The sequence below is a fragment of the Triticum aestivum genome, chromosome 6A (assembly GCF_018294505.1).
Source record: "Triticum aestivum cultivar Chinese Spring chromosome 6A, IWGSC CS RefSeq v2.1, whole genome shotgun sequence".
Taxonomy (NCBI): Eukaryota; Viridiplantae; Streptophyta; class Magnoliopsida; order Poales; family Poaceae; genus Triticum; species Triticum aestivum.
In genome coordinates this window covers 166,200,232-166,227,546 of record NC_057809.1, presented here as the reverse complement: position 1 = coordinate 166,227,546, position 27,315 = coordinate 166,200,232, and positions in this window count along the sequence as shown.

Genomic DNA, 27,315 nt, shown 5'->3' with positions numbered 1-27,315 from the left:
TTGACTTGGAGCTTCTCTCTTTGCTTATACTCTTGTAGAATTTGTTCAAGTTCTTCACCATTAAGCCTAATTCTTCATTGAAGGTTTGTTTCTCACTTGATGTGGGGGCTTAACATGAGGCTTTGTAAGCACCACTTGATTTGTTGTGAAGTTCCTCCTTATCCTTGAGTGACATCTCATGAGCAACTATTCTTCCCATGACTTCCGTTGGCTTGATATCTTTGCAATTGGGCATCATTTGAATCAATGTGCACACGGTATCATATTTTCCATCCAAGGCTCTTAGGATCTTCTTGATGATGAATCTGTCGGTCATCTCTTCACTTCCTAAGCCGGCAATCTCATTTGTGATAAGAGCAAGCCTAGAGTACATTTCAGCGATACCTTCACCATCCTTCATTTTGAACTTGTCAAGTTGACTTTGAAGCACATCCAACTTGGATTCCTTGACGGAGTCAGTACCTTCATGCATGTCAATCAAAGTATCCCAAATTTCCTTCGTATTCTCAAGACGGCTGATTTTGTTGAATTCTTCGGGGAATAATCCGTTGAAGATGATATCACAAGCTTGAGCGTTGTATTGCAGCATTTTCAACTCTTCCGCGGTGGCTTCACGATTCGGTTCTCTCCCATCCAAGAATTCACCTTGCAAGCCAATACACACAATAGCCCAAATGGCGGGGTTATGTCCAAGAATATGCATTTTCATCTTATGCTTCCAACTAGCAAAATTAGTACCATCAAAGTAAGGACCTCTACGGTGATAATTTCCCTCGCTAGACGCCATACTCTCCTAGGTTGTGAAACCAAGGCTATGACCACCAAGAGCTATGGAAATCAAAGCAAATGGAGACCAAAGCACTGATACCACTTGTAGGATCGAAAGTATGTCTAGAGGGGGTGATTAGACTACTTGACAAATTAAAAATCTATCCTTTTCCCAATTTTAGTCTTTGGCAGATTTTAGCTATCTTAGCACAAGTCATGAAATCTTAACACAATTCAAGCATGCATGCAAAGAGTCTATGAGCAGCGCAAAGTAAAGCATGCAACTTGCAAGAATGTAAAGGGAAGGGTTTGGAGAATTCAAACGCAATTGGAGACACGGATGTTTTTGTCGTGGTTCCGATAGGTGGTGCTATCGTACATCCACGTTGATGGAGACTTCAAACCACGAAGGGTAAAGGTTGCGCGAGTCCACGGAGGGCTCCACCCACGAAGGGTCCAGGAAGAAGCAACCTTGTCTATCCCATCATGGCTATCGCCCACGAAGGACTTGCCTCACTAGCGGTAGATCTTCACGAAGTAGGCGATCTCCTTGCCCTTACAAACTCCATGGTTCAACTCCACAATCTTGTCGGAGGCTCCCAAGTGACACCTAGCCAATCTAGCAGACACCACTCTCCAAGAAGTAACAGATGGCGTGTTGATGATGAACTCCTTGCTCTTGTGCTTCAAATGATAGTCTCCCCAACACTCAACTCTCTCTCACAGGATATGGATTTGGTGGAAAGAAGATTTGAATGGAAAACAACTTGGGGAAGGCTAGAGATCAAGATTCATATGGTGGGAATGGAATATCTTGGCCTCAACACATGAGTAGGTGGTTCTCTCTCAGAAAATGTGTATTGGAAGTGTAGGTATGTTCTGATGGCTCTCTCCATGAATGAAGAGTGGGTGGAGGGGTATATATAGCCTCCACACAAAAACTAACCATTACACACAATTTACCAATCTCGGGGAGACCGAATTGAGAAACTCGGTCGGACCGATTTAGCAAACCTAGTGACCATTAGGATTTTCGGTAGGACTGGGATGCAACTCGGTAGGACAGATATGGTTAGGGTTACGGCATAACGTAATATCGGTGTGACCGATTACACAAACTCGGTGGGACCGATTTTGGTAATAAGCTAACTAGAGAGTTGGTCAGGTAAACTCGGTGGGACCGATTTTCTCATTTCGGTGGGATCGAAATGTTACACAAGGGAAACAGAGAGTTTACATTGCAATCTCGGTGGGACCGACCGCTCATCTCGGTAGGATCGAAACGTTACGAAGGGAAACAGAGAGATTACAACCCCATCTCGGTGGGACCGAGATCCCTATCGGTGAGACCGATTTGCCTAGGGTTTGTGGCATTGGCTATGACTTCTGAACTCGGTGGAGTGGGATAGAAAGAATCGGTGGGGCATGTTTGACTTTTGGTTTAGGTCATATGTGGATGTGGGAAGGTAGTTGAGGGTTTTGGAGCATATCACTAAGCACTATGAAGCAAGAACCTCATCAAGCAACACCTCATCCCTCCTTGATAGTATTGGCTTTTCCTATAGACTCATTGTGATCTTGGATCACTAAAATATAAAATGTAGAGTCTTGAGCTTTGAGCTTGAGCCAATCTTTTTGTCCTTAGTATTTTGAGGGGTCCAGTTTCCTCATCCATGCCATGCCATTCATTAAGCTTTTCCTGAAATATTAATCTTGGAATAATGTTAGCACAATGAGCTATATGTTGTTAGGAATTACCAAAACCACCCAGGGATAGTTGCACTTTCACCCGGTTATGGACATTTTGAGTATATGACACTTGAATTATTGTTTGATCTCATCACTTTAATTAAATGAATTTTTTGTGTTATTAATATCATTTTGGGATTGAGTTGGGGGTACCTTCTCAATAATGAAATAAACTTTGTAGTTAAATAAAATTTATTCCTTTGTTGTAGGAAAAAATTAGCTTTATGCAAATGATAACCATAGAGCCTCTACCAGCCAAATATGCATGTAGTGATAGTTGTTATTTGTTCATTGCTCTATAGAATTACCTTGCCAGCCTATTCCATGTGATGACCTACATGGCTGCAACATATCATGTTGCAGAGTTTTCAGACGAAGAGTAAGGTGCGTTAGGTCGTTGTCATGGACTCAGTTTTGCCGTGGAGTTGGATGGACTCATTTATCTTTGAAGCTTTCGCAGTTATCTTATTTAGATGGCCTTCAGCCATATTATTGTAATAAGCACTCTATTTGAGACACTCGATGTAATAAGTGTGTGGTTGAACTCTGCAATAAATCCTCGAGTATTGTGTGTGTCAGCAATACCGATCCAGGGATGACACTTAAGCACAGAGACTATGGTCCATTGGGATCGGGTCGCTACACGTGCTAATTTGAGCGTGTGTAGCGGTTGTTTACCTACGGAGGTCGTGTACCACGCATGCATGAAACAAAGTTCGACTTGATGCATTGGCGCGTTATTTTTAAATAAAGTTATATCGCTCAATGGCACGTACACATAATATAAAATGATTTTTATGGAGAAAAAGGTAGTCCGCTCCACTATATATAATGGAGCCTGCCTGCTGGGGTTTGTCCCTCTTCAGAGTATCTCACACAAGGCGGTGGTGGCCTCTCTCTCTCTCTCACCGTTGGTCACTGATCCGGCCGCATCCCATCCGTCAGCGAAAAGGGAGGATGTGCATCGTTTCTCCATTCGACGGCGTCGAGGCAGCATGTTCTGATCTGTGGTACCCGCAGTTCTCTGTGACCAAGCTCTGGCGTGGTAGGGCCTATGCCAACTGCTCGCTGCCGCAGTATGGGCAGATCCCGCCCGCCGCTGCTCTCCTAGTTACATCCCGCCGACCCCTAGGTATCCCCTCTAGCCTTGCTCCACTGCCCATCTTCCCACATAGTTGCATGTGGAAAATCCTGCATGTGGATCTTCCATAGTTCTTTGCCCAAAACATAGCTCGTCCAGCGTACTTTCCATATTGCAATCTTGTCCTCACACTGTTTTAGACAAACACAACTGTGTTCTTATCTTCCCTTAGGACAAGGAATATGCTTCTTTTTTGTCGTCGTATGTGTCATCAACTATTATTGGCCTGTAATAGTTTCCTTACTACCCCTTTTTTGCAAACAGGGCTATCCATTTCACCTTGTTGCTATTACAACCTTTTGGTGAACTACACAAATCACTTTTGGGAAGTTGTACTAAAATGTCACATAGGCAACATCTCTACATTTCAATACGACTACACAAAGGGAGATTGCTTTTGCTCTATCCTCCTCATCCAACTCTGAGCCTAATCTTCTCCAACTATTTTCTTAATGTTCTACAACTAGTTAGTCTTAAGAGATACTGCAAAGGTGACTGGCTTCTATTTGTGTGTTTATTGTTTCATCAATAGTCCTCTATTATTGTAATCACACTTAATATCTTTGGAACGGGGACGCTCAGCTCTATTTTAGTGGAACTGCACAAAATGATCAGAAAGATGCATGCTCCAGACAGCTACTTTTTTCCCAACATGCCTTGTTGATTTAGACAGAGCTGGGGGAAGTTGCTGCCAATGAAAGCATGGATCAATTTTAATTTAACACCTGCTCACAAATTTGTCTTCAGTTGTGATGTAAACATTAGCTCTGATCTGCTAATCATTGAGATGCATTATCAACGAAGCTTGTTTTTTTACTGTTTTCGAAAGACGATGGATGGCAAGACACACGAAACAAAAGCTGAAAGCTCAGAGCATTGTACAATTTCATGTTGCTGGAAAATTATTTTCATAGTATGTCAATTACATAAAAAAGATGCTGGAAGCTTGATAGCATTGCCAGAAGCCTCTTCAGCATCTGGGTCCATGTGGCATGCACAAAATTATACTTCATCCGTTCCTAAATATTTATCTTTTTACAAATTTCAAATGGACATATTTTAGAGTGTAGATTCACTTATTTTGCTTCGTATGTAGTCACTTGTTGAAATCTCTAGAAAGACAAACACTCTATAGTATATTTAAGAACGGATGGAGTAGTGCGCAACTGCATGGGAGACTCAGCCCGGTCATTGCGCCACACTAATACTGAGTAATGAGCAGACAAATCATAAGCCCCACCTTTCCCACTGTAAGTTGCTCGGAAGAAGCAACCATCAATACGATCTTCTTTGAATCCTCTCATAGTACTCCCTCTGTCACTGTTTATAGAGCGCGCTTCAAAAAAATAATCTCTGGGACCAAGGAGACTAGCGATCGTCCTGAAAAATAGCATCGGTAGTTATAGCATGGTGTCTAATACTAGAGGAAATAATGCGTACACACATGCATGCAGTGCTTCCACCCCGGGTACACACATGCATGCACTTACTCCACTCCACGTACACGTGTAGTACATCGAGAGAAAATTGTGGAGTTGATTGCAGTTACCATACCCAAATTAATTGAGCATTAAACCAAATGCGTCTAAAGTTTCTCTGGTGGTGGAAATGCTTGGAGAGAAATGCATCAGAATGAAGCGCGCCCTATAAACTGTGACGGAGGGAGGAGTAGTATGAAGGTGCAAAACCAAGTACATACATGGCCAGTCGGTCAACACACTTCCTCTTGGCATATCACTGACATATGGGGCCGGAGTGTGAGCAAAATGATCTCAATTGACGGCAAAATGGCCAACCCGCCGTTCCTTGAGAGAGACGAGGAGTGAGAACACACAGACGGCCTTGCACGGAGGCTAAGATATATTCGAGCATGGTTGATCGATATCATCATTACATGTTTGATGTTTTTTAATACTACTATTGGGCTGTCGTTTTCCGCACTTCTCCCGAATAAATGTGTACTTTATTAGAGATTAAAATAAAATAAGAGTACAGACGCTCCACCATGAAATTCTAGTAGTAGTACTACTCGTACTACTAAACCATGCACTTGGCTCATCACCTCTTCGTGAAGTCGAACAATGATGGTACTACAGTGTATGCCTCTGGCAATCTGATACAGAATGAACTGCTGCATGTCCACCGCCTGGGCGAGAGTAGGTTGCATTAGTCAAAAGCTTCTCCTTGTCCTGCAAGCCACCAGGCTTGAGGTAGACAGATTGGGCGTAAGCGAGCATCACCTTGTCCTGCAAGCTTCTCCTTGTTTTGCGAGTTGACTGGACACACCAAAAAGTAGTGCTAGTCCATACTCCCTCATTTCTGGTTAATATGGATTGATCTTTTTTGTGGGTAAATGATAGAGCTTTATTCATATATAAGCATTCTTAGGACTGGTCACCAGGAAGCGAGGTACCCCGCAAAAAAAGAAGGAAGCGAGGTGTTTCATCAAGCCAGCTCTCGGTCACATTCAAAGTGCAACCAGCACGGTACGCACAAAGATGCACCACAAGGTTTGCTGACCTATTTACATGCTGAATAACAAAAAAAGAGAAAATATTACCGAGCGCTCATATTTGTAACAGGATATGAGCCAGAATTAAGCAAGAACTGTAGCAAGTGTTCCAGCAATCAACTTCCATTATCACATGCAAGTACCCTCGAAGAGAACCAAATGTGTTGAAGATTTCTTTATCACATTTTAAAATAAAATAAGAGTGCAGACGCTCCTCCATCCGGTTCCTAGTAGTAGTACATACCTCTATTGTATTAGTACTAGTACTAGTAAACGTTGCACTTGGCTGTTCGCCTCTTCGGGAAGTCGAAATAATGGTACTAGTATAGTGTATGCTTTTCGCAATCTGACAGCAAATTAACTGTTGCACGTCCACTGCCTGAGCGAGGGAGAGCTTGCATTAGTCAAAAGTTTCTCCTTGTCCTGCGAGCCACCACTCACAAGCTTCTCCCATCCTGCAAGCTTCTCCTCGTTCGGCAAGTTGATGGTACACAACAAAGTAATGCTAGTCCATATTGCCTCATTTCCGGTTAATACGGCTTAATTTCAAACGAGATAAATACACTGTCTGTCACTGTATATTTGTAAAAATATGGTCAGTGGACTTCATAATATGCTCATTGCGCTCAATATATACATTTTCCGGTGTTTATACGGTCACTAGCTCACCTTGGTTGAGTATGTGTGTGCATGCACGTGTAGGTTGAGCACTTGAGTGTGACCGTGTGTGTTTCGTCGTGTGCTCAGACATGCGTGCATTAGGGCATCATGCGTGTTTTTGCGTCCATGTGTACGTGTGCCTGTTGCATGCATGCACGAGCTTGTAGTCCCTCACATTCACATGTTCATAAGTCAATGCTTTGTCAATACATTGCATGCAAGGTTTAATCATTCGTTGTTCACGCATGCATTCTCAATATTTATACGTTGGTAAAGATAATTTCTCAAGGAAAGCGAGCCCATGAATTGAGTACAAAGGGAACCAATAAGCCAGGACAGAGGGAGTACCAGTAGTGAACCAGAAGGAGGGAGTAGGTACTAATAGTGCTACGTAACAACGTGGAGTAACAAAATTCCTCTATGCGCACCATGTCTACGTGTCATGCAAGAAAATAGAAATAAGTACAAGTGAGACTCAAGAACAGTCATACATGTAGGGGGTATGTGTAGGGACCACTAAGGAGTAGTGAAATCACACAGTAAGTTAGTCAGAGTACAAGCCTGCTTGCTTGGGTTGGTATCTTCACAAGCATAGAACGACGGTGGCCACACCGCTAGTCATAGATCTGGCCTGATCCCGCTGCTGGGGGAAGGGAACGATGTTCTGCATAGACGCGGTCGACATTGGCGAGGGAGAAAACCCACAGTCGGTGCGTCACAATCGGGGGTCCCCGCGGTATGGGCTGATGCTGCCTCCCAACCGCCATTCTAGCTATAGCCCAATGTCCCATGTACATCTTCCTTTTGGAGCCGGCTTGCTCCACTGCTGTAGCTCCCCTCGTAGCTCCATCTCCGTGTCGATCTTTCTCTACTTCTACCGGCTTATATTTGTGATGAGTTTATGTCTCATGAACTAGTGCCAGTACTATTATTCTAATCACACTTCTTCAATATCTTTGCCATCAGGGATGCTCAGCTCAATTTTAGGAACTGCACAAAAGCATCGTATGATCCGAGGGTGCTGGTCGTCTTTCCTATGATAGGCTCTACCTAGCCAGGAAATTAAATCCTGTTTAGGATTTAGGTTTTAAGTCATAGTGACCCCATCAGTAGTTTCTCTTTTGTACACACTCTCACAACTTTTGTCTTTAGTTGTGAAGTAAAATTGGCTATGATCTGTGAATCATTGAGATGCATCAGCATGCGTGTTAGTTTTCCTTTGTATTTGATGGAATGTTGTAACGGGGCAACCTTGGAGTAGGAATGAAAATGGAGTGGAAACTTCCCATTTTTCTGGAGAAAAAATGGAAACAGAGAGAAACCAACGTTTTGTTTCGTTGGATCACGCCATTGAGCAAAACCAACGTTTAAATCACGTCTGTCGTGTTTGTGTCTCACCCTCCTCCACGGCTCCACCCTACACGGTCGCTCGGCATGCCACTCACCGCAAACTGAGTATATGACAACTTTCGCACCTGCTTGTCGATGGATCGTGCCATGGAGTACTAGCACTACTCAAAGAGATTGATGAGTTGGGGAGCATAGCTAGCTATAGCACGGACTCCCAAGCACTTTTTACATGCATGTTGTGGCCGGCTATTGCGACCTTTGAATGTGGAGCAGTCGCGTGCACCAGGAAGCGACGCGGGCGATGCTCTCTCGGACGACGCCAGTGAGAGGTCGTGTCCGCTCTGGCCGGGTATGAATGCGGCACTGACCGTTTCGGGCGAGAAGCACGCGCGGATGATGAAGAGGGTTCGGTTTGGTCAGGAGTGGTCGTGGCAGTGATCTGGATGCCCGCAAACAAGAGATGGTGTACGTTAATATTGTTGTGTATATAGTTAACAACATAAATAATGTGCTAGTTGGACAAATATAATTGGAGATGGAGATGGAATTTTACGTAAACACAGATATGTATGTCTATGTCTATGTGTGTGTGCGCGACAACTCTCGTGACCTGGAAGCGGGGGCGTGTTTTTGATCGAGTTTTCTTTCTTGGTAAAAAAATTGTCCGCCAGTTTTTGTTTCTTTTTTCCGGGAACATGCGTATTCTATTTAAAACCACTACTATGGATAGATTTTTTTACTCCATTGTATATATAACCTCTTGTTTGATAGGGTTTCTCGCATCTCGCTCTCTCACCCTCTCAATATCAAAACAAGATGACATCGTCCACTCTATCTCTCTCCTCACCGGTGGTCACAGATCTGGCCAAATCCTGTCCGCTGCGGGAGGTGAGGAGGTGCAGCGTTGATGTTGTCGCCATCGGCGATGGAGGAAGCCAATGCGTGTCGTCCTCTTGGAGCCTGCGCTGGCACGGACGAAGGTCCGACGCGCCCTTGTTCAGTATCTTCATGTGGGCAGATCCCGCTTGCCCGCCTAAGCGACATCTGGCCCACTTGAGGTACAACTTCTTGTACTGGCCCAGCTCCCCAGGTCATTGCATGCGGGTTTTATTATATGCGACTACTCCCCAGCTCCCCATGTACAGTAGCTAGGGTTCGTCGGCTGGTCCAACATCACCTATTATTATAGCGGAAATGACAGTCGAAAAGTTGTCCTGGTTTATGCCTCAGTGGAGGTATACATGTTGTTTTGACAAAAAGTACATGGTGGTTGTGCGATCATTGTCCATATGCTCGTATTGCTGCTGCTTATCTAATACTATCAGTGGTTAAATGAAGAAATGCTTTTTTCTCGGGTATCCTGTTTGTTGGTGTACTGTTCATTAATTCTTATTGACAATTGAGATGTCCCTGTTAATCTTGTACCACTCCTAAAACAAAGTAACAACACTATATCCCTTTTTTATATTTTTTCAAACAGCGATGCGTATCTCCATACCCGGGCATGTCTTCCTCAATTTTAGTGGAACTGCACAAAATTGGATGGCCATTGTTGTTTAGCCTCACTGTCCTCTGCCACGTGGTTCTTCCTACCTCGAGCTTGATTACTGAGAAGAAACAGACCACAGTGAGGATTTGTCGAACTTCATAGGTGCCTCACCAAAACTTGATGCCAAATGGATGATGCATCACCATGATGACCTATTGACGCTCATGGTTGCGCCTCATGGTTGCATCGGCTGGTGAAGCTGATCGATTTTCAATGAAAAACAAGTTGTCTTCCATCAGTGCTCTTTGATTGTTACCCACAAAGATGATATCCTTCATCAGTTCACCTTGGTTGCGTTGGAGATGCAGTCGTCTTTCACATTGGTGCAATTTTATAACACAATTGTCTATGAACCAAATGTTTCCTTGAATAAGGATCGACGTTGATACTAAGAGCATAAGTTTTGTATTGATTTTTAAGCCTTCTCACAACTTTGTCTTCAACTCCCCTATAATTTTATTTGTCCATCTATTAACTAAATATGTGGTTAGACTTTCATTAAAAAAATGGTGTGGACTAAAAACCCGGATGGACGTAGTAGCCCTCCATTTTTATTTACTCTGCATATTAGATTTGACTAAAGTCAAACTTTGCAAAGTTAGACCAAGTTTAGGCCGAACACAACAAACCATAATTATTGAGAGAGGGCAAACTGTACATACTCTCAAACCTTTTCGATAATTGAAATTAAAATTCTTTATTTGTACACATTCTCACACGTTTCTTATAATTTGGCGCATGTGTGGTTGTTCACTTAAGGGAGGGTAGTGTACCGCATGTGAAGGACAAGAAGTGCGACCTGGACGCGTGGATCGTTAGTTCATCGGAAGTAGTAGTTTTCTTCACTTGTACGTTAAATAAAGAGTTTTGTTTCGTACTTACACAATTTAAAACGATTTTTATGAAGAGAATAAGAAAACCACTCCACTATACATTAGTAGTATACATGAGTACTATATGGACGCAGCTTCATTGACTTAGTGCACCTTCCTTTGGGTGTATGACAGGTGGGCCCAACATGTGGCTGGCACACATGTCATACAGTGAAAGGCAAGTGCGGTTAAGGCACCGGAGCTCAGTCCATACTATATATGTAGTACTATATAAGTTGGAGCCTCATCGCTTGTTCGCTAGGGTTTGCAGTCTCCACACTCTCGCCACACTATATATATATATATATATATATATATACGTTGGAGGCTCAGTGTTCCTTTGCTAGGGTTTGTTATATTCACAGTCTCTCACCCTCTTCACCAGATCTAAACAAGACTGCGTTGGCCTATGTCTCTCTCTCCCCCCTCACAGCTGGTGAAGGAGCCGTCCGGATCCCGTCCCACCGGGAAGGGGAGGAGGTGCAGCGTTCACTCTATCGCCTTCGGTGAGGGGTCATTCCACTATCGGCTGCGTTGTTCTCTTTCACCCAGTGCCTGTGTGGGAGGGCCACCGACCCCTTCTTCCTCGCTGACGTACGTAGTGTGGGCAGATCCGGCCTCCCGCCGCACGACTATCTACATCCCGATGACCCTAAGGTATAAATTTCTTTGAAACCATCATTGCTCTAGCTCCATGCGGATCTTTTTCGATTTTGTAGTCGAATCTAGGTCTTGGTTCAAAGAGGAAAGAAGGGTGCGGTGGGGTGGAGCATGAATCTAGGACGTGGTTCAATGAGGAAAGGAGGGAGGGAAAGTAGTATAGACTGGCTATCCAGCCGCTTTGTTGGTCGAAAAGGGAAAAAGGGGGTAACCCAGTACACACATCTATAAGGAACCGATCTCTTTGTTGAAAAAGGAAAGAAACTGAGGGGTCGGGTAGTTTGTGCAGCACTATATTTTCTACCCTCACATATGAAAAATTTTCAAAGAGAACAAATATGGGACCAACGCAGATATGTTTCTTGGCAACAAACTCTGCATCACCTATTTATACGTGTGGAAGCACATGGTGCTGGCATGTACCATGTCCCATGTCCCATACAACTATTTTGCTTTTGTTAATCTAAGAATGCCACTAGAAAATTAAAGCAATGCCACTGTTAAAAGTAAATTACATTTTTAACGAATGTTGTTTTAAGAGAATGTCTCTGTTAATATGAATCAATGCAACTATTTTAGAAATGCTACTGTCCTACTTTGTTTTCCGTCAAGATAAGTTAGATGCTTCTTTTTGTCACTCTTTGTTTCATCCTCCTTTATTGGCCAGTAATTGTTTCCTTTTTTCCCTCTGCTAAAATAGTTATATCTATTCAACTTGTTGCTATAGCGAACTTAAATGTCACACCCGAAACTTTGCTTGATTTCAGTGCAACTGCACAAAACGAGATTGGATTTCCTATTCGTGTTGGTAGATTCGTATTTTATCTTATCTGTCTCATGAAAGGTCAGTACAGGCCTTCATCCACATGATTGTGCAGTGTGCTTTGAGATGTTGTGCTACTTGTATTGGTACTGTTTTTAATAAATGTTGAATTGAAGCTACTCAATTCTCTCTTTTCCCATTAAGTAGTGAACAAAAATGGGACCAACCCAGACATGATGTTTGTTGCTTTGTTACAACAAACTCTACATTACCCCCTTTATAAGTAGGTGGAAGCACATGGTGTTGTTGCGCCCACTCTCCCCTGGAACTGTTTATGCTTTTTGTTAATCTAATGCCGCTGGTAAAATTAAGCAATGCTACTCTCAGAATTAACTACTGAATCTTAGTTCAAAATTGCAACACTTGTTAGGGATCGGCGAGATTACCATTTTTGTGGCTGCATGTTTCATCGTCCTTTATGGGCTAGTAATTGATTCCTTTTTTGCCTCTGTTAAAACAGGGATATCTATTCAACTTGTTTCTATTGCGACATTTTGCTTTGCTACATGAAACACTTTTGTTTTAAGAGTGTTTTGTGCAGTTCAACTTGAATGTCACACCGGCGACTTTGCTTAATTTTGGTGGAACTGCACAAAAGGAGACTGGATTTCCATATATGTGTTGAGATCTCTTTCAGGTCTTCCTCGCGAGTTGTTTCAAATCTTGTTCTTGAAAGGTCAGTACCGACTTTCATCCACATGATGCTGCAGTGTGCTTTGAGATGTTGTGCTACTTGTCTTGGTACTATTTTGGATAAATGTTGAATTGAAGATATTGAACTGATGTCTTTTACCATTAAGTGAGCAAAAATTGTCCCAACCCAGACATGATGCTTGTTTCTTTGTTACAAAATTACTCTACATCACCCCCTTTATAAGTAGATAGAAGCACATGGTGTTGTTGCGCCCACTCTCCCTGGAACTGTTTATGCTTTTTGTTAATATAATACCGCTGGTAAAATTAAGCAATGCCACCCTCAGAATTAACTATTGAATCTTAGTTCAAAACTGCAACACTTGTTAGGGATCGGCGGGAGTACCATTTCTGTTAGGGATCGGCCGGAGTACATGTTTAAGAAATGTATTGTTTAGATAATTTCTTTGTTATTATATATCAGTTACAGTGTTTTACAAATGGTACTATCCTGCTTTGTAGTTCTTTCTACATGTTTAACCAAGGTATTGTTAAGATAATGTCTCTGTTAAAATGAATCAGTCGCATTGTTTTAGGTATGGTACTTTTTTGCTTTGTCATTCTTTATACATGTTGAAACAAGGCATTGTTAAGATTATGTCTCAGTTAATATGAATGAATCACACTAATTGAGAATTGCTACTCTCCTGCTTTGTTTCCCATTAAGATAAGGTAGATCAGTAGATGTTTTTCTTCTGGGAGTACAAGTCATCAACCGTTATTTCTTAGTATTGTTTCCCTTATAGCTAATGTTGCTTACAGGGACATCAAAATTAAAGCTCAGTTTTATTTTGACTTTGGTTTTAGTTGAACTGAACAAAAGGAGCCAATTTATCTAAGGCAAACTGCTGCATTAGTGGGTCCAGTTGGTCTTACCACTTTGCAGAAAGAAGCAGTCCTTGTTTGTGCTACATTACGAAAGGAATGATCGAGAAGCTTTACAGAGTATTAGTAGATGCTAGTGACATGACTAATCTTCAGAGAGCATGGGCAACTCAACAACACGTGGAGTGCAAAATTCACTCCACAAGGAAAGATATGACCAAGTCAGTTGCCGATGCATCTGTAACAAACAAGGTTAGTTTCGGCCTTCATCCACATGATTGTGCTTTGTTATGTTGTGCTATTTATATTGTTGTATTCCTATCTTTTCCTGTTAAAGATAATGAAGATGATTATAGTTGTAAGCATATGTTTAATCAACTAGTACCACTATTTTATTCATCATGTTTTTTTTGTATTTATGGAGACAGGGATGCTGAGCTTGATTTTAGTGAAATTGCACAAAATGTTCAGATGGTTCTTTTTCTCCATAATACTTCATCGTGCACAAAACATCAAATGGTTCTCTAATAATTTGTCATCACCTTGAGCCACTAGACTATCTATTTGAATGGAGCTGCCAACGTCGGCCATTAAGAAGGGTAAGAAGAAAGACAAAAAGAGAGATGGCTGCTTTACTTGTGGATCGGAGGAACACTGGACAAACAAGGTGCCCAAACAAGTACAAGAAGCCATTACATGACTCCAAGTCTGTCAATGTCACTCTATGGAACAATGATGGGGCATCTGGGTATGGTAATCTGTTTACCATACTTTCAGTTTGTTAGTCCATCGATTGGTGGGTTGACACTTGGCCAATATTCATGTGTGTGCTAATGTGTCTTTGTTTTCTTGCAAACATATAAATACGAAATCCACAGGGATGCTCAGCTTGATTTTAGTGGAACAGCACACAATGTTAAGATGGTTCGTGTCCTCCATAATACATCATCATGCACAATACATCAAATGGTTCTCTAATATTTCGTCATCACCTTGAGCCACCGGACTATCAGATGACAAACTAATGACAAACCCTGCCCGTTCCAGAATCATAGGCATTACATATTTTGAATGGGAAAAGCTTGTCAAAGTTTAATCATTGATGTTAGCAAGAACACATTAGTTTAATATATTGGAATTGGAAAACCTTGTTAATTTTTGCTTATTGATGTTAGCCAGAAGACATGCATTTGATATTTTTGAGTGGGACGCCCTTTGCTGTGAGCAACGTCAATCTTTTTCCTATTCCTATCTTCAGTTCAGAAGTAAATATTTACTCTACTGAGATGCATAGTCACCTGAATGTTGATTTATGTAATGTATTTTAAGAGTTTGTTCTGAATGTTTTCTATGTAATGCCAGGCCTTGTGAGTTTGATTGCAAATTTGAGCTTGGAATCCTGTGGCATGCGGCATCACGAGCTGTTCACCGTGCCTCCTGAGAATAATTCTTCATATTGTTTTGCATGTTTATCTAATGCCTGTGATTTGCATGTTAAGAAGATCATCCTCTTCTATTGTTTATGTGCTTAAGAAGTTCATTGTCTTATGTTTCATTCATAGCCTGTACGACAACTCGGGTAGGTTATAGGTGAAACCATATGATCTTCCGACCAACTCGTCATCTTAGGTCGTGATTGGATCATCATTTTCCAACCAAAACCGTTTGTAAAACTGACGCTTGTAAATAAAAGCAGATGGTCTTGGGCGAAGCACTTGGTTGGCCGATTTCGACTAGTAAAATATACACTGGTCTCTCAAATTACACGTGTAACTTGCCGATTTTCGTTACAGACCTCGGGCCCTCGGTTTCATTACACCTGTATTTTACGTGTTGTTTCCGATGACGAGTAAATTAAACTTGTATCTTAATACAGGTGTGAAATAAACCAAAGGTCCCAAGCGTGGCCTTACCGTTTCATGCCGTCTCACTCTCTTGTATGTGCTCATAGGTGTCCGATGATCCTGGCTTCCTCAATGAGCAACGGGCGCTATATTAGACCATCCGTAGGGCCCGCGAGGCCCTCTCTATTGTCCTTCGAGTTGTTGCGATCGCCGTGGCACCGAGCATTGTCAACATGGTCAACGAACATGAGGATCCAGGAGATGACTTTATTTTGACTGGATGACAGTAGGGACCCACTAGGGCCATAGCCGTACATACGCAAGTTCCTCCTTATTATATAAAACTATAATTTTTTCCTTCCTCCTGGTTTCTTGACATCACGGTCCCACACCATCATCAACATATATTGTCAATAAATGAGAGAATTGCACAAGGAGCGGTCGACAGTTGGGACCCAGCAGCTCGAGCAGTATTTGTTTTTTTAGGTGTAAGCAGAGCTTTTTTTGAGCGATGTTTTTGTTGTTGTTCAGAGGAGCAGGGTATCGACTGGGTGGGCTGTGGCCCATCTAGCCCAGGCTATTATTTTATGTCGACCAAATATCCAGCCCAGCTATTATTTTTTCAAGGTGAAAATGGCTAGAGCAGCTATACTCTTTTTGGGTAAAAACCAACCCAGGTCAACTTGTTATTCTCCGCCCCGCTGGGCTGTAAATCCTTCCTATTAGGCCTAACAAGAAAATGGGCTTTAAGAAATAATAAATGGGATGTAATTATAAAAACTGGGTTGTAGATATACAAAAACGCACCAAGCAGGTAATTAGTTTCAAAAATATTATTTTTCGAATTTGGAAATTTTCATTCCATTACTTATTGCGCCCGCAATATTTTTTTAGATTTTTACCTAATACAAATTCATTTTGAAATTATATTTAATCTGACTCAAAATTTCGGGATAATTTTTTTCGGATCCCATCAAAATGTGGGATTTTTGGTTGAATTCTATTTTGAGAGGTTGGTTTATATTATTAACCGTTGTCCTGGCTAGAAAATGGGTTGTAATTTTAACAGACTGTAAATGGGTTGTAGCAAATTCCATTAGAATTCAAAAATGGGTTGTACACTATTACAACTTGCAAATGGGCTATATGTTCTCTAGCACAGATGTGATACTTACTTGTGGTCCTAGTATTTTTTTTAAGAATTATAGTCAGTGACACGTACGGAAGGCTTGTGGGGCTACTAAGGCATACGGAAGGCTTTGTAAACTTATAGTCAAGACACGATTCAAGCAGTGGTGGCCGTTGGATGTCCATGCAATGGCTGTAGTGCTTCTTCAATCTCGGATATTCTTGCTTCAGCCGCCCAAACCACTGTCGGCGGTACCACCTGGTACCGCCTCCCTGTTGGGGAACGTAGCAATAATTCAAAATTTTCCTACGTGTCACCAAGATCAATTTAGGAGATACTAGCAACGAGAGAGAGGGAGTTCATCTGCATACCCTTGAAGATCGCTAAGCGGAAGTGTTGCAAGAACGCGGTTGGACTCGTACACGTAGTGATTCAGATCGCGGCCGAATCCGATCTAAGGACCGAACAACGGTGCCTCCGCGTTCAACACACGTGCAGCCCTGTGACGTCTCCCACACCTTGATCCAGCAAGGAGGAGGGAGAGGTTGAGGAAGAAGATCCAACAGCAGCACGACGGCGTGGTGGTGATGGAGTGGCAGTTCCCCGGCAGGGCTTCGCCAAGCTCATGCAGAGGAGGAGAGGTGTTGGGGAGGGGAGGGGCTGCGCCTTGGATGTCGTGTTGCAGCCCTCCCCTCGCCCCTCTATTTATAGGGAGAAGGGGGAAGGGGGCCGACCCCTCAAGATGAGATCTAGAGGGGGGCAGCGGCCAAGGGGGAGGGGGCTTGCCCCCCAAGCAAGGGTGGCGCCCCCCTTTAGGGTTCCCCCTAAACCCTAGGCGCATGGGCCCTAGGGTGGGATGGAGCCCAGCCCACTAGGGGCTGGTTCCCTTCCACCTATAGCCCATAACGCCCTCCGGGGCAGGTGGACCCCGGAACCCCTCCGGTGGTCCCGGTATAATACCGGCATACCCCCGAATATTTCCGGTGACTGTATGATGACTTACCTTATATAAATCTTCACCTCCGGACTATTCCGAAACTCCTCGTGACGTGCGGGATCTCATCCGGGACTCCGAACAACATTCGGTAATCACATACAAATCTTCCTAATAACCCTAGCGTCATCGAACCTTAAGTGTGTAGACCCTACGGGTTCAAGAACCATGCAGACATGACCGAGACAACTCTCCGGCCAATAACCAACAGCGGGATCTGGATACCCATGTTGGCTCCCACATGTTCCACGATGATCTCATCGGATGAACCACGATGTCGAGGATTCAAGCAATCCCGTATACAATTCGCTTTGTCAATCGGTACGTTACTTGCCCGAGATTCGATCGTCGGTATCCCAATACCTCGTTCAATCTCGTTACCGGCAAGTCACTTTACTCGATCCGTAATGCATGATCCCGTGACCAACTATTTAGTCACAATGAGCTCATTATGATGATGCATTACCGAGTGGGCCCAGAGATACCTCTCTGTCATATGGAGTGACAAATCCCAGTCTCGATTCGTGCCAACCCAACAGAAACTTTTGGAGATACCTGTAATGCACCTTTATAGCCACCTAGTTACGTTGTGACATTTGGTGCACCCAAAGCTTCCTACGGTATCCGGGAGTTCCACAATCTCATGGTCTAAGGAAATGATACTTGACATTAGAAAAGCTTTAGCAACCGAACTACACGATCTAGTGCTACGCTTAAGATTGGGTCTTGTCCATCACATCATTCTCCTAATGATGTGATCCCGTTATCAATGACATCCAATGTCCATGGTCAGGAAACCATGACCATCTATTGATCAACGAGCTAGTCAACTAGAGACTTACTAGGGACATGTTGTGGTCTATGTATTCACACATGTATGACGGTTTCCAGTTAATACAATTATAGCATGAACAATAGACAATTATCATGAACAAGGAAACACAATAATAACCATTTTATTACTGCCTCTAGGGCATATTTCCAACAGTCTCCCACTTACACTAGAGTCAATAATTTAGTTCACATCACTATGTGATTGTAATGAATCCAACACCCATGGGATATGTTCATATCTTGCTTATGAGAGAGGTTTATCTGTCAATGGGTCTAAACCTTTCAGATCCATGTGTGCTTTACAAATCTCTATGTCATCTTGTAGATGCAGCTACCATGCGCTAGTTGGAGCTATTCCAAATAACTACTCTACTATACGAATCCGGTTTACTACTCAGAGTCATCTGGATTAGTGTCAAAGATTGCATCGACGTAACCCTTTACGACGAACTCTTTTACCACCTCCGTAATCGAGAAAATTCCTTAGTACACTAGTTACTAAGGATAAGTTTGACTGCTGTCATGTGATCCATTCCTGGATCACTCTTATACCCCTTGACTGACTCATGGCAAGGCACACTTCAGGTGCGGTACACAGCATAGCATACTGTAGAGCCTATGTCTAAAGCAAAGGGGACGACCTTTGTCCTTTCTCTCTCTTCTGCCGTGGTTAGGTCTTGAGCCTTACTCAATGCTCACACCTTGTAACACAGCCAAAAACTTTGCTGATCTATTTTGAACTCCTTCAGAATCTTGTCATGGTATGTATTCATTTGAAAGTACTATTAAGCATTTTTTATCTATCCTTATAGATCTTGATGCTCAATGTTCAAGTATCTTAATCCAGATTTTCCATTGAAAAACACTTTTCAAATAACCCTGTATGCTTTCCAAAAATTCTACATCATTTCTGATCAACAATATGTTAACAACATATATCATCAAAAATTCTATAGTGCTCCCACTCACTTCTTTGGAAATACAAGTTTCTCATAAACTTTGTATAAACCCAAAATCTTTGATCATCTCATCAAAGCATGCATTCCAACCACGAGATGCTTACTCCAGTCCTTAGAAGGATTGCTGGAGCATTGCATACTTGTTAGCATCTTTCAGGATTGACAAAACCTTCTGGTTGTATCACATACAACCTTTCCTCAAGAAAAACATCGAGGAAACAACGTTTTGACATCCTATCTGCAAGATTTCATAAATAATGCAGTAACTGCTAACATAATTCCAATAGACTCTTAGCATCGCTACGAGTGAGAAAGTCTCATCATAGTCAGCTCCTTGAACTTGTCAGAAAACATCTTAACGACAAGTCGAGCTTTCTTAATGGTGACACTTGCCATCATTGTCTGTCTTCCTTTTAAAATCCATCTGCACCCAACAGCCTTATGACCATCAAGTAGTTCTGCCAAAGTCTATACCTTGTTTTTTATACATGGATCCTCTCTCGGATTTTATGGCCTCGAGACATTCGTCGGAATCCGGGCCCACCATCGCTTCTCCATAGCTCATAGGTTCATTGTTGTCTAGCAACAGGACTTCCAAGATAGGATTATGTACCACTCTAATGTAGTACGCATCCTTGTCGACCTATGAGGTTTGTAGTGACTTGATCTGAAGTTTCATGATTACTATCATAAGCTTCCACTTCAATTGGTGTAGGTGCCATAGGAACAACTTCCTGTGCCCTGCTACACACTAGTTGAAGTGACGGTTCAATAACCTCATCAAGTCTCCATCATCCTCCCACTCAATTCTTTCAAGAGAAACTTTTCCTTGAGAAAGGACCCATTTCTACAAACAATCACTTTTGCTTCCGGATCTGAAATAGGAGGTATACCCAACTGCTTTGGGTATTCTATGAAGATGCATTTATCCGCTTTGGGTTCGAGCTTATCAGCCTGAAACTTTTTCACATAAGCGTCGCAGCCCCAAACTTTTAAGAAACAACAGCTTAGGGGTTTTTAAACCATAGTTCATACGGTGTCATCTCAATGGAATTGCGTGGTGCCCTATTTAAAGTGAATGCGGTTGTCTCTAATGCCTAACCCATAAACGATAGTGGTAATTCGATAAGAAACATCATGGTATGCCCCATATCCAATAGGGTGCAGGTATGATGTTTGGACACACCATAACAATATGGTGTTCCAGGCGGTATTAGTTGTGAAACAATTTCCACAATGTCTTAATTGTGTGCCAAACTCGTAACTCAGATATTCATCTCTATGATCATATCATAGACATTTTATCCTCTTGTCATGACGATCTTCAACTTCACTCCAAAATTACTTAAACCTTTCAATAATTCAGACTTGTTTTTCATCAAGTAAATATACTCAGCATCTACTCAAATCATCTGTGAAGTAAGAACATAACGATATCCACTGCGTGCCTCGGCACTCACTAGACTGCACACATCAAAATGTATTACTTCCAACAAGTTGCTTTCTTGTTCCATCTCACTGAGAATGAGGCCTTTTAGTCATCTTTCCCATGTGGTATGATTTGCATGTCTCAAGTGATTCAAAATCAAGTGAGTCCAAATGATCCATCTGTATGGAGTTTCTTCATGCATATATACCAATGGACATGGTTCGCATGTCTCAATCTTTTCAAAAACGAGTGAGTTCAAAGATCCATCAACATGGAGCTTCTTCATGCGTTTTATACCAACATGACTCAAATGGCAGTGCCACAAGTATGTGGTACTATCATTACTATCTTATATCTTTTGGCATGAACATGTGTATCACTACGATCGAGATTCAATAAACCATTCATTTTAGGTGCAAGACCATTGAAGGTATTATTCAAATAAACAGAGTAACCATTATTCTCCTTAAATGAATAACCGTATTGCGATAAACATAATCCGATCATGTCTATGCTCAACGCAAACACCAAATAACAATTATTTAGGTTTAACACCAACCTCGATGGTAGAGGGAGCATGCGATGCTTTATCACATCAACATTGGAAACACTTCCAACACATATCGTCATCTCACCTTCAGCTAGTCTCCGTTTATTCCGTAGCCTTTTATTTCAAGTTACTAACACTTAGCAACTGAACCGGTATTTTAATACCCTAGTGCTACTAGGAGTACTAGTCTAGTACACATTATAATGTATATCCAATATACTTCTGTCGACCTTGCCAGCCTTCTCATCTACCGAGTATCTAGGGTAGTTCTGATTCAGTGACAGTTCCCCTTATTTCAGAAGCACTTAGTCTCGGGTTTGGGTTCAACCTTGGGTTTCTTCACTAGAGCAGCAACTGATTTGCCGTTTCATGAAGTATCCCTTTCTTTCCCTTGCCCTTCTTGAAACTAGTGGTTTTACTAATCATCAACAATTGATGCTCCTATTTGATTTCTACTTTCGCGGTGTCGCGAATAGCTCAAGGATAATCATATCTATCCCTGATATGTTATAGTTCATCACGAAGCTCTAATAGCTTGGTGGTAGTGACTATGGAGAACCATCACTATCTCATCTGGAAGATTAACTCCCACTCGATTCAAGCGATTGTAGTACTCAGACAATCTGAGCACATGCTCAACGATTGAGCTTTTCTCCCTTAGTTTGCAGGCTTAAGAAACTTGTCAGAGGTCTCATACCTCTTCACGTGGGCACTAGTCTGAAATCCCAATTTCATTCTTTGGAACATCTCATATGTTCTGCGACGTTTCAAAAAACGTCTTTGGTGCCACAATTCTAAACCGTTAGCATTACGCACTGAACTATCACGTAGTCATCAAAACGTGTATGTCAGATGTTTCCCAACATCTACAGACGACGCTCGAGGTTCAGCACACCGAGCGGTGCATTAAGGAAATAAGCCTTCTGCGCAGCAATGAGGATAATCCTCAGTTGACGAACCCAATCCGCATAATTTCTACTATCAACTTTCAACTAAATTTTCTCTAGGAACATATCTTAAACAGTAGAACTAAAGTGCAAGCTATGACATAATTTGCAAAGACCTTTTGACTATGTTCATGATAATTAAGTTCATCTGATTATTTAATGAACTCCCACTTAGATAGACATCCCTCTAGTCATCTAAGTGACACATGATCCGAGTCAACTAGGCCGTGTCCAATCATCACGTGAGACGGACTAGTCATCATCGGTGAACATCTTCATGTTGATCGTATCTACTATACGACTCATGTTCGACCTTTCGGTCACTTGTGTTCCGAGGCCATGTATGTACATGCTAGGCTCGTCAAGTCAACCTAAGTGTTTCGCATGGGTAAATCGGGCTTACACCCGTTGTATGTGAATGTTAGAATCTATCACACCCGATCATCACGCGGTGCTTCAAAACAACGAACCTTCGCAACGGTGCACAGTTAGGGGGAACACTTTCTTGAAATTTTAGCGAGGGATCACCGTATTTATGCTACCGTCGTTCTAAAGAAATAAGATGTAAACATGACAAACATCACATGAAAATCATAAAGTGACATGATATGGCCAATATCATCTTGCACCTTTTGATCTCCATCTTCGAGGCGCGGCATGAACACCATCGTCCCCGGCATGACACCATGATCTCCATCATCATGATCTCCATCATCGTGTCTTCATGAAGTTGCCTCGCCAACTATTACTTCTACTACTATGGCTAACAGTTAGCAATAAAGTAAAGTAATTACATGGTGTTTTCATTGACACGCATGTCATAAATAAATTATGACAACTCCTATGGCTCCTGCCAGTTGTCATACTCATCGACATGCAAGTCGTGATTCCTATTACAAGAACATGATCAATCTCATACATCACATATATCATTCATCACATCTTTTTGGCCATATCACATCACATAGCAAACCCTGCAAAAACAAGTTAGATGTCCTCTAATTGTTGTTGCATGTTTTACGTGGCTGCTATGGGTTTCTAGCAAGAACGTTTCTTACCTACGCAAAACCACAACGGTGATATGCCAATTGCTATTTACCCTTCATAAGGACCCTTTTCATCGAATCCGATCCGACTAAAGTGGGAGAGACAGACAACCGCCAGCCACCTTATGCATCAAGTGCATGTCAGTCGGTGGAACTAGTCTCACGTAAGCATACGTGTAAGGTCGGTCCGGGCCGCTTCATCCCACAATGTCGCCGGATCAAGATAAGACTACTAACGGTAAGCAAATTGAACAAATCATCGCCCACAACTGCTTTGTGTTCTACTCGTGCATAGAATCTACGCATAGACCTATCCCATGATGCCACTATTGGGGAACTTAGCAATAATTCAAAAAAAATCTACGTGTCACCAAGATCAATCTAGGAGATACTAGCAACAAGAGCGAGGGAGTCAATCTTCATGCCCTTGAAGATCGCTAAGCGAAAGCGTTTCAAGAATGCGGTTGGAGGAGTCGTACACGTAGCTATTCAGATCGCGGCCAAATCCGATCTAAGCACCGAACAATGGTGCCTCCACATTCAACACACGTGCAACCCGGTGACGTCTCCCATGCCTTGATCCAGCAAGGAGGAGGGAGAGGTTGAGGAGGAAGCTCCAACAGTAGCACGACGGCGTGCTGGTGATGGAGTGGCAGTTCTCCAGCAGGGCTTCGCCAAGCTCACGCGAAGGAGGAGAGGTGTTGGGGAGGGGAGGAGCTGCGCCTTGGATGTCGTGTTGCAGCCCTCCCCTCACCCCTCTATTTATAGGAAGAAGGGGGAAGGGGGCAGGCCCCTCTGGATGAGATCTAGAGGGGTGGCGGCAGCCAAGGGGGAGGGGGCTTGCCCCCCAAGCAAGGGTGGCGCCCCCTTTAGGGTTCCCCCCAAAACCTAAGCGCATGGGCCCTAGGGTGGGATGGCGCCCAGACCACTAGGGGCTGGTTCCCTTCCACCTACAGCCCATAAGGCCCTCCGGGGCAGGTGGACCCTCCCGGTGGACCCCCGGAACCCCTCCGGTGGTCCCGGTACAATACCGGCATACCCCCGAATATTTCCGGTGACCGTATGATGACTTCCCATATATAAATCTTCACCTCCGGACTATTCCGGAACTCCTCGTGACGTCCGAGATCTCATCTGGGACTCCGAACAACATTCGGTAATCACATACAAATCTTCCTAATAACCCTAGCGTCATCGAACCTTAAGTGTGTAGACCCTACGGGTTCGGGAACCATGCAGACATGACTGAGACAACTCTCCGGCCAATAACCAACAGCGGGATCTGGATACCCATGTTGGCTCCCACATGTTCCACGATGATCTCATCGGATGAACCACGATGTCGAGGATTCAAGCAATCCCGTATACAATTCCCTTTGTCAATCGGTATGTTACTTGCCCGAGATTCGATCATCGGTATCCCAATACCTCGTTCAATCTCGTTACTGGCAAGTCACTTTACTCGTTCCATAATGTATGATCCCGTGACAAACTACTTAGTCACAATGAGCTCATTATGATGATGCATTACCGAGTGGTCCCAGAGATACCTCTCCGTCATACGGAGTGACAAATCCCAGTCTCGATTTGTGCCAACCCAACAGACACTTTCAGAGATACCTGTAATGCACCTTTATAGCCACGCAGTTACATTGTGACGTTTGGTGCACCCAAATAATTCCTACGGTATCCGGGAGTTGCACAATCTCATCGTCTAAGGAAATGATACTTGACATGAGAAAAGCTTTAGCAAACGAACTACACGATCTAGTGCTACGCTTAAGATTGGGTCTTGTCCATCACATCATTCTCCTAATGATGTGATCCCGTTATCAATGACATCCATTGTCCATGGTCAGGAAACCATGACCATCTATTGATCAATGAGCTACTCAACTAGAGGCTTACTAGGGACATGTTGTTGTCTATGTATGCACATATGTATTACGGTTTCCAGTTAATACAATTATAGCATGAACAATAGACAATTATTATGAACAAGGAAACACAAAAATAACCATTTTAATATTGCCTCTAGGGCATATTTCCAACAGTCTCCCACTTGCACTAGAGTCAATAATCAAATTCACATCCATGGGGTATGTTCATATCTTGCTTCTGAGAGAGGTTTATCTATCAATGGGTCTGAACCTGTCAGATCCATGTGTGCTTTACAAATCTCTATGTCATCTTGTAGATGCAGCTACCACGCGCTACTTGGAGCTATTCCAAATAACTGCTCTACTATATGAATCCGGTTTACTACTCAGAGTCATCCGGGTTAGTGTCAAAGTTTGCATTGGCGTATCCCTTTACGACGAACTCTTTTACCACCTCCATAATCGAGAAAATTCCTTAGTCCACTAGTTACTAAGGATAAGTTCGACCGCTGTCATGTGATCCATTCTAGTTAATACAATTATAGAATGAACAATAGACAATTATCATGAACAAGGAAACACAATAATAACCATTTTATTATTGCCTCTAGGGCATATTTCCAACACTCCCGTGGCTGGCTGTGCTGCCGCGCAGGCTTCACCGGCCCACACTACTCCGACACGTCGACTAAGCCATTCCTCTACTCAACAACACCTCTTGTTCTTCACCGGCGATGGCAGCCTCACACTGCAGTCGAACTAGTGAACCCTCATACTCCCCTCCGTGTGGGCATCCACTGTTGTGTGTTCGCCAGCTCCGGGTCGTTCCCGTCGTAATATTTGTAGCACCCACGATGCGGCTATATCTCCCACATGTCGGAGCATGACTTAGAGGCATAACCGCATACTAGGCATGTTGCAAGAGGGGTAATCTTTACACATCCCATGTACTGAATAATAAAGGGATAAAGAGTTGGCTTACAATCGCCACTTCAAACAATACATAAATATAGCATACATCATCCAGAATACAATCAAGGTCCAACTATAGTACCAAAATAAAGAAAGACAACCCCAAATGCTAGATCCCCGATCGCCCCAACTGGGCTCCTGTACTGATCGTCTTGAAAGGAAACATAGTAACGTCCCGAATCCTCGTCGAACTCCCACTTGAGTTCGGTCGCGTCCCCTGCACTAGCATCATCGGCACCTGCATCTGTTTTTTGGAGGAATCTGTGAGTCACGGGGACTCAGCAATCTCACACCCGCGAGATCAAGACTATTTAAGCTTATGGGTAGGGAAGGTAGTGAGGTGGAGTTACAGCAAGCACTGGCATATATGGTGGCTAACTTACGCAAATGAGAGCGAGAAGAGAAGCAAAGCACGGTCGTGAACCAGAAGTAATCAAGAAGTGATCCTAAAACTACTTACGTTCAAGCATAACACAATAACCGTGTTCACCTCCCGGACTCCGCCGAGAAGGGACCATCACGGCTACACATGCGGTTGATGCATTTTAATTAAGTTAAGTGTCAAGTTTTCTCCAATCGGATATTAACAAATTCCCATCTGCCCATAACCGCGGGCACGACTTTCGAAAGTTCAAAACCCTGCAGGGGTGTCCCAACTTAGCCCATCACAATCTCTCACGGTCAACGAAGAATATTCCTTCTCCCAGGAAGACCCGGTCAGACTCGGAATCCCGGTTACAAGACATTTCGGCAATGGTAAAACAAGACCAGAAAACCACCCGATGCGCCGACATCCCGATAGGAGATGCACATATCTCGTTCTCAGGGGGACACCGGATAAGCTAAGTCTAAAAGTACCAACATATCCCAAGTTGCCAAGGGACGGTCCCGCACGGTGCTCTAGTTCGGACCAACACTTAGACAAGCACTGGCCCGGGCGGGTTAAAATAAAGATGACCATTGAGTCTGCAGAACCCAAGGGAAGGTGATAGGTTGTTAGGAAAATGTAAAACCAAGGTTGGGCCTTGCTGGAGGAGTTTTATTCAAAGCGAACTGTCAAGGGGTTCCCATAACACCCAACCACGTAAGGAACGCAAAATCAAGGAACATAACATCGGTATGATGGAAA